Raw genomic sequence first — 13,027 nt, 5'->3', positions numbered from 1 at the left:
AATCAATCAATTATCAATATCAATATATATTAGAAAAGAAAAACTTCTATCAGGCTGATTTAATTACGTGTCATTCTCATAAAAAAAATTCCAGGTGTCATTCTCAGGTTAATTCTCATAAAAAATACATTTTTAAATTTTAGATTTGATTATGATTTAGGTTGTTTATTTCTTGATTTTATCTTTATTTATTTATTATTTATTTTTAGAGTATTAATTAATTTTTATGGTATTTTTATTGAATTTTCGGATTTTTAATTATTTTAGGATTTTATGAGTTTTTATTGTGATTTGCTAGATTTTGATAATTTTTATCTATATTTATTTAGTACCTTTTTAAATTTTAGATTTGATTAGGATTTAGGTGGTTTATTTCATGATTTTATCTTAATTTATCTTATTATTTATTTTTAAATTATTAATTAATTTTTATGGTAAATTTATTGATTTTCGGATTTTTAATTAATTCAGAATTTTATGAGTTTTTATTGTGATTTGTTAGATTTTTGTAGTTTTTATCTAATATTATTTATTACCTTTTTAAATTTTAGATTTGATTAGCATTTAGGTTGTTTATTTCTTGATTTTATCTTAATTTATCTTATTATTTATTTAGTGTTAATTTCAGGACATATTTTATTTTATTTTAGAGTTATTTTTAGAGTATAAGTTAATTATGATTTAGGTTGTTTAATTTTATCTTAAATTAAATAATACTCTATAAAAAAATTCCACGTGTCATTCTCATAAAAAAAAATCACGTGTCATTCCATTTGATAGATTCTCCTATGTTGTGTTATTTTATCTTGAAACCGAATTTTAAAAGATTTGCCATAATTATCTAAGATTTACCTAGATTACTCCTTACTAAATTTATTTCCAAAACAAATCTTGAAACCGTTTTTATTATCTCTTTAAATTAGGAAAAGTCTCAAGCCTAATTTACTACATATTTACAGGAAACCCGTGATTTCTCCTTTTATTCTTTCTCATGATTCACAATATAAAAAAATGTAATGCTGAGATTATAATCCATTAAAATTTAAAAGATTTTTCCTAATTATTTAAGATACTGCATCAGTCATCTCCTCCTCTATATATTAATATATATATATATATATATATATTAGAAAAGAATTAGATAACTTATCTTTTGTTGACACATGTTTCCTAATTCCAAAACAGATCTTGAAACCGAATTTTAAAAGATTTGCCCTAATTATCTAAAATTTAAACCAACACGCATAATCACATTCATGATTAATTGATATATCAAATACAATATACATATTCCTCGTGCAACGCACGGGAAAAAAACACTAGTTTATCGTGAAGTAATAAAAATATATTGTGCCTTGAAATTGCGTATTAAGTATTAGTTCTACTAGTTAAATGTTATTTGAGCAAATTGAATGATTGATAATTTGATTTTTTATTAAGAAAGTGATAGATGAAGTGCAGTACACTAGCTATGGATTATTTCAAGTCTCTCTTTGCGGTTGTTTCCCAGGTCTCCGAGTCTCAGATACGTCACGAGATTTTCCCTTGTCTCTCTGATGCCGCTAAGGAGTTTATTGGTTCACCGGTGGATAAGGAAGAGGTCCGGAAAGCGCTCATGTCCATGCGTTCCCTCTCCGCCCTTGGCCCTGACGGTTTCCACCCTTTCTTTTTTAAGAAGTATTGGGGAAAAGTGGGAGATGATCTATGGCATCTTGTTGCAAATGCTATTGAGAGAGGCACTGTAGCTAGCAAACTCATGGAAATCCTTGTTGTCCTAATTCCAAAGGTGGACCACCCTAACTCCATCAAGGAATTTCGACCAATAAGCCTATGTAATGTAACTTACAAGTTAATTACAAAGGTTTTGGTTAACAGGATCCGGCCTTTCCTAAACAATTTGGTTGGCCCTATGCAGAACAATTTCCTACCTGGAAGAGGGACCATGGACAATATCTTACTGGCACAAGAGTTAGTTCACATGATGGATAAGTCTAGAGCTCGTTTGGGCAGCCTGGCCTTCAAGATTGACCTGGAAAAGGCCTATGACAGTGTTAGTTGGGAGTTTCTCAAAGAGACACTGGTTCTGTATAATTTCCCTACAGCAGTGGTGAACTTAATCATGTGCTGTGTGACTTCTTCACAGTTAACTCTTCTTTGGAATGGTTCCCGTTTACCTTCTTTCAAACCTGGCCGAGGGTTAAGACAAGGTGACCCGCTCTCCCCTTACCTATTTGTGCTTTGCATGGATCGTCTCTCAGTGTATATTCAGGAACTCGTACAGAAGAGTATTTGGAAACCTCTGAGCTTATCCCAGGGAGGCCCTCCGATATCTCACTTATTTTTCGCTAATGATGTGCTTCTATTCTGTAAAGCCTCCACTGATCAAGTGTCGCTTCTAGCTTAAACGATGCAAATCTTCTGTAACTGTTCAGGTTTAAAAATAAACCTGCTGAAATCGAAGGCCATGGCGTCAAGGGGTGTGCGTGACCAGGTGAGGGAAGAAATCGCATCAATTGCCCCCATCCCTTTTGTGTCCTCCCTTGGCCGCTATTTGGGAATTCCTCTCAATGGAGGCTCAGTGGAAGGTAACCAGTTCCAATTCTTGTTGGACAATATCAACAAGAAGATGGCAGCATGGAAGACGAACCTTCTAAACATAGCTGGTAGGGTTTGTTTAGCAAAGGCAGTCATTGCGTCAATTCCGACTTACTGTATGCAAGCCTTCTGGCTTCCTAGAAGGACCCTTCATCAAATCGACAAGGCTATGAGATCCTTTGTGTGGTCTCGTAAGGGGGGCTCGAGTGGATGGCATCTAGTGGGCTGGAACAAAATATTAAAGAAGAAAGAATGGGGAGGTCTGGGGATGAGGGACATGGTGAATGCTAATACTGTTCTCTTGGGCAAGGCAGTTTGGAGCATGATTTAACATCCTCATAAACTCTGGGTCCAAGCTCTCTCCCACAAATATCTTCTACGGTCCAACATGCTTCAGGTCCCTCGTCGTAGCTCGGACTCGCCTTCCTGGAAGGGTATTCTCAACGCGAGGGACTCTTTACGCCATGGTTTCCAGTTTCTCCTGGGCAATGGGGTATCCTCTGTGTGGTATGATCCGTGGTGTATTAGAGGAAAACTTGCAGAACATGTGCCTTTCGTAAACATTGCAGATACGGATATGTGCCTCAGGGATTTAATCCACAACAATAGTTGGGAGCTCCAGCGCTGTTACACTACACTTCCAGATGAGTTCAGAAGTGCGTTGATGCAAATTGCGCCAGTAATCAACCCCAACCAAACTGATTTGTGGGCATGGAGTAACAGCCCAACGGGGAAGTTTCGTACAAAAGATGCATATGTCTGGCTTTGTGAGCAAAGTGGAGTGCCAAATGGAAACCGGAGTTGGGCTTGGATTTGGAAGTTGCAAATCCCAGAAAAAATCCGTTTCTTCATCTGGATTATCCTCCATGAGTCGCTCCAAGTGAATGCATACAGATTCACGTGTCAGCTGGTAGCTTCCTCTGCTTGCCCACGTTGCTCTGCCGACAGTGAATCTATTCTTCACTGCCTCCGCGATTGCCCTCACGCCAGGGAAATTTGGAATCGCATGGGAGCCCTAGCGTGGCCCGATTTTCAATCCACCAACTTAGATCAGTGGATCTTCTTGCTGTCTCGTGGTAACCAGGGTTTGAGATTCATCGCCACAATTTGGGGTATTTGGAAATGGAGAAATAACTCGGTATTTGAATCGCCGGGGTGGCATGTGGATGAGGCTTGGAGACGTATTTGCTATGAACATGATGAAATCCTGTGTTACAACAGCAGACCGGGTTTGGAGAATGAACATGAGCGCTTAACCCAAAAATGGTGTTGCCCTCCCGTTGGTAAAATTAAATTGAACGTGGATGGAAGTTTCTTCCCAGAAAACAATCTCATGGGTTGTGGTGGGATTCTCAGATATTCAAAGGGAGCTTGGATGTCGGGCTTCCATGCTCACGCCATGGGTGGAAATGCTCTCATAGCGGAAGCAAGGGCCCTCAAGGAAGGACTAGACATGACTTGGAGCAAGGGATACCGAGACGTAGAATGTGAGGTGGATAGCAAAGACCTGCTTCAAGCTTTGGCTGATTCAGAAAGCATGCGCTTCCTCCCAGTGTTACAGGAAATTCAAGAACGGCTGAATCGGCAATGGAGGGTGCACATTGCGTGGAGGCCGAGGGAATGCAACAAGGTTGCAGACTGGTTTGCAAAACATGGTGCTGCTCATGGTTCCTTAGGGGTCCATCTCTTAGATAATCCTCCAATTGAAGTGCAGAACCTGATGTTGTGGGATTTATTTCCTTGTAGTTAGTTGTTTAATTTCCGATGAAGAAAAAAAAAATAAGTGGAACTACACATAGAAAAAAAAAACGTATTAGATGAATGATTTCATTATTCTCAACCATTCATTTCTGTATATAATGAAGATTAACTCTTTCATTCAAGGTGCCAAAATCAGCTACTTCCATGTTAATCCCTTAGCAAAGAATTTTATGATACCAAGTACAAACCTTTAAGTTAAAAGGATATATATCAACCTACTGAAATACTATATTGATTTTCAAGCCCTCAAAAGTAACTACTGAAATATAATGATCTGAAACAGATAATACAATTGCATTTATATCCAGTGAAGCTTTATACTAGTTTCTCATACATACAACGACAAAATGATGGTTGCAACTTGACAACTCAATAGACATTACAAACTCTCTTTAATAATCACAGCCTGATCAATTGGCATGTGACCTGAACATACAAGATAATTGTAAGAAGATGAAAAGAAGATAGGGAGAGTGAAAATCATATGTACAAATCAGAAGTGTATCTCTTTCCAACAGAAAGCATAGTCAGGCAGGAATGAGTATTAACTTTTGTTACAGGTTAAAAACGTGTAGCGACAATGCATTGCTTCCAGAAAAAGAAAAAAAAAAACACGCGTATATGGACCAATGGAATGTGTATACAAACGGACGCAGAATGTTGAAAGGATCATCATCTAGGGCCTGATAGTTCATCTGGCGGGATTTGTGAAGTTGAGTCTACTATCCAATTTGCATTAGGGCGAGGCATGTACGCGTTGGCGTTAAAATCTTTCCGGAACATCTCTTCTTTCTGCCATTGCTCCCATTTCTCTACCAAACCATCACCTTCTAGCATTCTAACCACCTCTGACATTTTTGGTCGTTCCATATGGGAGCTTTTTGTGCATAGTAAGGCCACTTGGATTAACTGCTCTACCTCCTCATCAGAATAACCTCCCTGTAAATCTTTATCTACCAGTGTTTTCAACTTCTTGTCTTTCAGAAGTCCTTTAACCTGAACTCAAAACAATGTCAGTTGCTTACAACGATTAGTCACTGGTTTTAATGAACAATACATATAGCAGCCTATGCAACAACAATGACCCAAGGAAAATTCAGGAAGAGATTCTAGAATGTGTTATAGAAATGGGAAAAAAATAATCAATGTGTTGCATGATAATTTTGAGGGAAATGCTGATTCTTTATCAATATATAATCACAATTATGAAACAAACTGAGGTTACAAAACTTCATCTGGGAAGTGGGAATGTGTAACAAGAAATAAATAAGAACTTCTCAATACGCAAGCCAGGAGATTATGAATTATGCCTCTACAAGAAACCTAGAAACAACAAAGTACTGAAAATGGAGTCATATTTTGTGGTAAGAAAAAAGGGACTTTTAAAACGTGAATAAAAACAAAAATTAAATAATTCTTTAGTATAAGGAACCCTGTGAAGAGATTAATAGATACAAGGATTTGCAAAAATTGTTCAAGTACTATTGGCATGTTTAAACAAAACTGAATACCTACCCAATCAAGCAACATCACATCATCGTTATTGGCAAGTCCTACTAGATTGAAAGCCTTCTGTCCAGTTATTAGTTCAAGAAGCATCACGCCATATCCAAAAACATCAGTCTTTTCTGAAGCCTTTCCAGTTGTCAGGTACTCTGGTGCTATATGCCCAAACGTACCACATACTGCAGCAGTAACATGAGTAAGTTTGTGATCCATGAGTTGTGCCAAACCAAAATCTCCAACAACTGCTTCAAATTCCTCATCCAACAATATATTTGCAGCCTTGACATCACGATGAATAATCTTCGGGTCACAATAATCATGCAAATAAGAAAGTCCCCTAGCAGATCCCAGCGCAATACGCTATCAGCCAGTCAAGTGGTGGTTGAGATTCAGGACGACCTATAACAAGTTAACAACACAATTAATGAACACATACACAGTTTTAATAGAAAAATTGAAGTTTTGAAATTCAACAGGAAGAGCATTCGGTTGAATTTGAAAATTTTAAACTGTTCAGATTCCATATTTCTTATGTGTTGCTGCCGGATAAAATCCAAGAAACGCGCAACACTAAACATTGCTACCAGAAAAGGATATAGGAGACAAAGTTATATAACCAATAAGGTGCAAGTAAACTATGAATAAAAGCATTTCAAATAAAAAGGGTACCTCGTAAACATGATGCCAAACTTCCATTAACCATGAAAGGATACACAAGCAACCGCTCAGTAGGTGTAATGCAAAAGCCACGAAGGCGAAGCAGATTACGGTGCACAGCCATGCTGATCATTTCCACTTCTGTTTGAAATTGCAGCTCCCCACTTTGCGTGCGCTCCTCTTTAAGTCTTTTCACTGCTATGAGAGAGCCATCAGCTAGGCGTCCTTTGTAAACCTTTCCAAATCCACCTCTACCCAGAATGTGTATATTACTAAAGTTATCTGTTGCAACTTGCAGCTCACGCAGAGAAAACTTTTTAAGCTGACCATGTTGGACTTCAGGATCCTCCTCAGCTGCCCATGAAAAACAGACAAAAAGGCTGGTAAACCAGTAATAGCTATACTATACACCATTTTTATCAGCATGTATACCATCTTTTCTGTTTAACTAACCAGGAACGTCAAAGAAATGATCTTGAGGTTTCCTTCTTCGCCAATAAGCAATTGCAATTGCAGGTGCTGCAAACAACAGAGCAGCCCCAGCAGCAACTCCTCCAGCAATAGCTCCAGTATTACTATTACCTGCAAAAAGGATTAAATTGAAAGAATAGATTGTGATTGATTGGAATAAGAATCCAAGGGTTCAACATAATTATATCAGCCTCTCTAAAATTTAATCATGAGGCACACCAACTCAAGAACATTTAAGCATAGGGCATATGCAACTGATGTTTGTCTTCAGATCAGTATTCAAAAATCATACCATCTGTTTCTATAATTACAGAATAAACATACGGAAAAGTTATATAGCCAATGACTAGCCACTATCACCTCCTACTTATTTCCTTATCCTTTGGGGGAAATGGGTAAAAGAAATAATGGTAGGTGAGAGAAAGTTTAGAAGCAGCTTCTAAAAGAAACAAAGGTCAAGTACAGAACAATAAAACACCAGTTAAATAGCATTAATTTTATGAGTTGTAAAAAACCATTCTTAGCGTTTGCTTAGCAGCTTAAACTTTTTGGTCAAACAGTTAACATGGAATCCGGACCTAATTCAATTCAAGATATTTGTGAGCATCCTAGAGTTATATTTTGAATTGAAGCTTTAAGGTCATTTTATTCTTTAACCACTTAAATAGACATCAACGCACCTGAAGAAGCTTGTGATGGCGGAGTAAGTGGAGAAGATGGAGTGGATTTTGGTCTAATTAAGCCAGGATTATTTTGATAGCTTTAAAGTGGAACACAGGGGATTAGAAACTTTTTTAGGTAATCGCTTAACAATTTAATATGAACATCACTTGTACCAACCTGACGGGGGTAAACAATGAAAATGAACCCTCAGTCGGGATGTCCCCCTTTAGCTTGTTGTTCGAGAGATCACTAGATTTCACAATGACTGAGGTGTCAGTTTGCATGTAGATACATATTATTCTAGTATAAATAGGAATCTACTTTGGCAATAACCATGGAAAATCTAGATTTAGTAGTCACACTCACAGAACTTGCAGTGAAGCAATGTTTGTCAATGTCACGGGAATACCTCCAGACAAGCTGTTATTACTGAGACGCCTATTTTGGAGAGCATAATGAGTTAGTTTGCAGTCATACACAACTGATAGAGTTTGCAGTCATACACAACTGATAGAGTGGAGTAATAAGACATGATCGACAAACAATTATCAAATAAATAACAGAACTAACTCGAGAAGAATGGGAGCAACAAGGAAAACTCGAGATCACTTTACGATATAGACTTTGATACCATGTCATGAACTAACTATCCCAAAAACTTAAGATTATGGATAAAGATACAAGCATGATTTTATATTTCTAACATCTGTAATTAAATTCAACATACATTGACATCAGTATTAACATAATTTTATTATTTTGAGTTTTCTTTTTTCTACCTCTATACCTAAAAGGCTAACCCAGTAACTTAAACAAACAGCTTAGGGAATTTTATACATATGGTAGTGCAAATTCCCATTCATGTAAAAGAAAAGTGCAAGGAAAGACCATGCAGACAATTGGGCTTCGGCCATTCAAAATACTGTCAGGCTCATAGTTATTTAAAAGTCAGGATGGTAGACCATAGGATTATCACAGCTAACCAAGATTACTTGATAAAAAGTGATTCCGATGTGGTTATAGTAAATCAAGCTTCAACACAGCCTGCGGTCCACAGATAAGTAACAATTATTACATTGAATTTGTTACATCTTTGATACAAAGAGAATGATGTGACCAATGTAAACATGTTACAGACACGTAAGGTTTCTTTCATCTGATTAAAGGGGGAAAACCTGTGGCGTTAGTTCCCCCCCCCCCCCCCCTCACCCAAATAATTTGTCACCAGAACTTATGGCCCGACTCTGCCTACCTGGTCCATAGTCTTAAGTCGCTTTTACATGTAACTAGAACAGCCTTAAGTGCATGTTTGATTTCAATTCTAGCACTAATAGATATGGATCTATCTTTCCAAAAGCAACTATTTGTTGCTTCTACTTGATGTGGATCCACTTAGATTTTCAAACACACACTAAGTCATCTTCGATTTGGTGGTGCATATTCTCATACTATTGCATCAAGTAACAATTAAAATGGCAGTAGCAGCAATAGTCAACATAGGAAAAATACTTTCTTATAGGAATGTGTCTATGTATAATGCAGGCACTATTGGAAATGAAATAATCAATATTGTAGAGGCTAATAAATCTACCACCAATTTGCATGGATAAGCCAAAAGTATGGATGTTGTAAAGGGAAAAGGAAGGAAAAAAATTGAATAAAATTTTGAAGATCAAAGATAAGAGTAAGGAAAGTATGTCATACAGGAAACGTAGCTTTCCAAGGTTGCCCAATGAATTCGGTATGGTACCAGTTAAATTGTTCGCGTAAAGATCCAAGCTCACCAAGTTTGTCAAATTTCCAAGCTCATCTGGGATTTTTCCAGTTATATTATTACTATAAAGTACCCTGCCATAGAAAAGGGGGGAAACATTCAGATTTGTGCGAGCAAAATGTCCAACGAATAATTAAAAGGTGACAGATCACATTCATATGCTTTGTGTGAGGTTGATATGTTGAGAATGGATCCAGACAAAACAAAATTGATGGCTGTGTTGTGATATAAAACAAATAACCTTTGCTTCAGAAATCTAACTTGTATGTAGTTCCATACATCCAGTTTTTACCGTTGTCCAATCACAACATGGTCAATGAAAGTGGGCGGTTGGGCTTCCTGTTGGGCACCAGCACCCAAAGTACTGTATCTAAGTTTTATCCTTTATGGTTTTATACAACTGTCTCTAAAACCCAGCTGGTGTCAATGAATAATGATCCAATGATTAATTTATACAACTATAACCCCTCTACCCTTTCTTATTCATTGGTCAATGAATAATTACCCAAACCTTTTGCCATGAATACAGAAAAGCTTTGTTTAAAAAATAAAAGTACAAAGAAATCAGACTTAATACCAGGCCACTCAATATAGAGGTAGTGCTTATAAGATCCTTTAAAGAAAGCAACAAGAAATAAAATACAAGAACTCCAATCAAGAAAAGGGTTAAGCACAATCTGCTCAGAAAGAGTGAAATTTACGCAACAGTATTGTTCAAGGAAATATCTAGAGGGCAAGGTCAGCCAGTCAGACCTCTCTGGTGTGCTAGTGGGTTATTCAGTGTCATTCTCTCTAGTTCTGTTATACACATATAGTGATTGTTCTAGGATGTTTTGGTCATCCATGATTTTCAGCTTCCTTAATGATAATTTAGACATTATGCCAATTAGCTTTGATGTGGGTAATTGAATTAAAGATTTTCCTTATTGGACGAAATTGGTCGGCCGGCAAATAGGGAGGAGAATTAGGCGGCCTGTGCGGTTGACAGACCAAACGAGAAATCCGGACGGTACAACTTACGAGTATCATATCTGATTCAAAACTTACAAGTACTCCAAATTTGAAAGCTTATCAAGATCCGGAACGAGTTGGCCAGAAAGGTTTGCATTTCCAAGATCACTGTCCAAATGCCAAAATATAATTCACTATGTGGGCAAACAGTCATAAAATAACAGGTAAAAATCATATACTAACTTACATACGGGTCACACTGTCAGCATCATTGCATTTAACATGAGGCCAAGTGCAGGGATTGACAAGGGTAGAATCCCATCTTTGAAGAAAGTTGTTAGGATCATTCAAGCTGTTCCTCAATGCACTGAGGGCATCACCTGTGCTAGAAAGAAGCAATCTTCAGAAGCAAACATCTTTGATGTTATATTGTATGGATACGAGATCAAGTAAGTTCGTCATTGATGGTGAAATGTGAGATTCAGGAAGCAGAAACATGAAGCCCAACTTTCATTAGTCAGCCTTAAAATCATACCCCTAAACAATAGGCCAAGTGGCTAACTAAATAATCTTGGATCAACTTTTCAACAAGAACTTTTAGGAAGAGAAAAGTTGAAATAATCTTGCAATACTAACAAGTCTTCTAAATAATAGCTTCTTACATAAGTTGAAAGTAGCTTCTGCACCTCAACTTTTTAGAATGTCCCTTATCTAACTTCTTTAAGAGCACCTATTAACTTCTAGCTCCCATAAGCTAGGAGTTAATCAAAACTGGACCGAAATGAAAGCAAATAACAAGAATAACACCATTTTGACAAGCTATACCCAAGCCATGGTTATCTCACAAAGTGTTAAAATCGACAGTTCAGGAGAACTCCCTATGTTTAGGATTAAACATTCGCCACTTTACTATTAACAAATAACCCAAGCTAATGGAAACAATGATAACCCTTTCAATTATATGATCATATTCTGCAAACAACAAATTACAACTAGAGAAGCATTGAGTTTAAATATTACAAAAGCTACCCACTCTCCGAGCAGGGGTTTTTCCATCCACAAGACTCGAACATGAGACATTTCTTTAGGGAAATCATGTACTACTTCTGGCAATGCGGAAAGTGGGTTTATGACCATTAGCACTTATTCATAAACTAATTTGAGAGATATATTGAAATAAGTTAAAAGTAAGTTATAAATAAGAATAACCTCAAATTCATAAGTTATCCTGAATAACTTATGAAAATAAGCTCAAAACACAGCTTATAGGTAAGTTAAAAGTTATTTACATAAGTTCTCTCAAACACTTTCAAAAGCGCTTATGAACTATATATAAGATAAGCTCAAATAAGTTATTCTAAACGGCACCAAAACATATAACCAGATAACAATAAAGCTGAAGAGCAACCTAGTAGAAGAGATATTTATGGAACAACTAAAACCCCACAGAGTAAGGACACTGACCTTCCGCATTGCCAGAAGCCTGAAGCACGAAACCAAACATAAAGATAGCCCAAACAAGAAATGAAGGCAAGGAAGATGAAGTCACTCGCTCCATGTTTCTTCAACTACAAGTCTACAACACCACTAGTCCACCACAACCTCCATGTTGATCTACAAGACACGGATCAATGTCAGCAGCATCTTGAGCTAGACATTGTTGACCAGCCCAAAATCACAGTCAACTTTATTTCTATTTCATTCATTTCTTTATCAAATAGTTGTTGTCACCACTAAAAAAAAGTGTGTAGAAAAGAAACCACTAAAAAAAGTATAAGTGGGTCCCTATAAAAGCAACTACCAAATAATTTTTTTCTTAACGTAACTACCAAATACTTGTTTGCTTGCAAAGAGCAACTCTTTCAATAATGATTTAAATACAACCCTACATAAAAAACACCAATTTTCCTACGGATTTTGCTTTAGATTTAGCGCGGCTATTTATCGGCAGTTTCAAACTGTCGGAAAGTTCTTTTCTTCAGAAATTTCTTGTAGAATAGTACTTTTTTTCTTACGAATTTTTCCTTCAAAATTTTCTAAAGTAAAATCTGCAGAAAAATGTGAAGAAAAATTCGTTAGAAAAATGTTTTTTTATATCTCTATTGTAAGGAGATGTTAATGAATCATTATTGTTTACTCTTTAGTTGCCGCATAGAGGCGGTGGTGGATGACATGACATGCTCTAAGCGGATTGAAAAAATTGTAATACTTACTACCAATTTTTCTACCTCCAATTTGGATGGAGTGGAAACATTTATTTATAATTACTTAAATAATAAATTACATCTCTATCTCCAATGATGAATCCAGAAATTTTGAGTTGTGACGGACTTACGACAATGCAAATTTGGGACCCTAAAATCATGATATATTACTATTAAATTTAATTTAAATACACATCATCATTACTATCTACAAATTTTAATATTTAAAAAGTTATTCCACTACTTGCTTCATTTTCAATTTATACAAAAAACTAAGTAGTCTTCAATTATTCTTCCCTCATATAATTTCACATCTGATTCTTGATGATATTCATAGTTTTTATAATTGTCTCTAACGGTATCAAACCCAACGTCAAAAGAAAATATCAATGAATATACAATATTGTAAGTAATATTGTTAAGTAAGGGGAACACTTGTTATTTT

General features: G+C 36.4%; 1 pseudogene; it reads right to left on the bottom strand.

Moving 5' to 3' along the window:
• Window positions 1-4,623: 4,623 nt before the first annotated feature.
• Window positions 4,624-12,061, bottom strand: LOC130738421 (BRASSINOSTEROID INSENSITIVE 1-associated receptor kinase 1-like; annotated as a pseudogene).
• Window positions 12,062-13,027: the final 966 nt, after the last annotated feature.

Source organism: Lotus japonicus, chromosome 2 (assembly GCF_012489685.1).
Source record: "Lotus japonicus ecotype B-129 chromosome 2, LjGifu_v1.2".
NCBI lineage: Eukaryota > Viridiplantae > Streptophyta > Magnoliopsida > Fabales > Fabaceae > Lotus > Lotus japonicus.
This window is presented reverse-complemented; position numbering and strand designations above follow the sequence as displayed.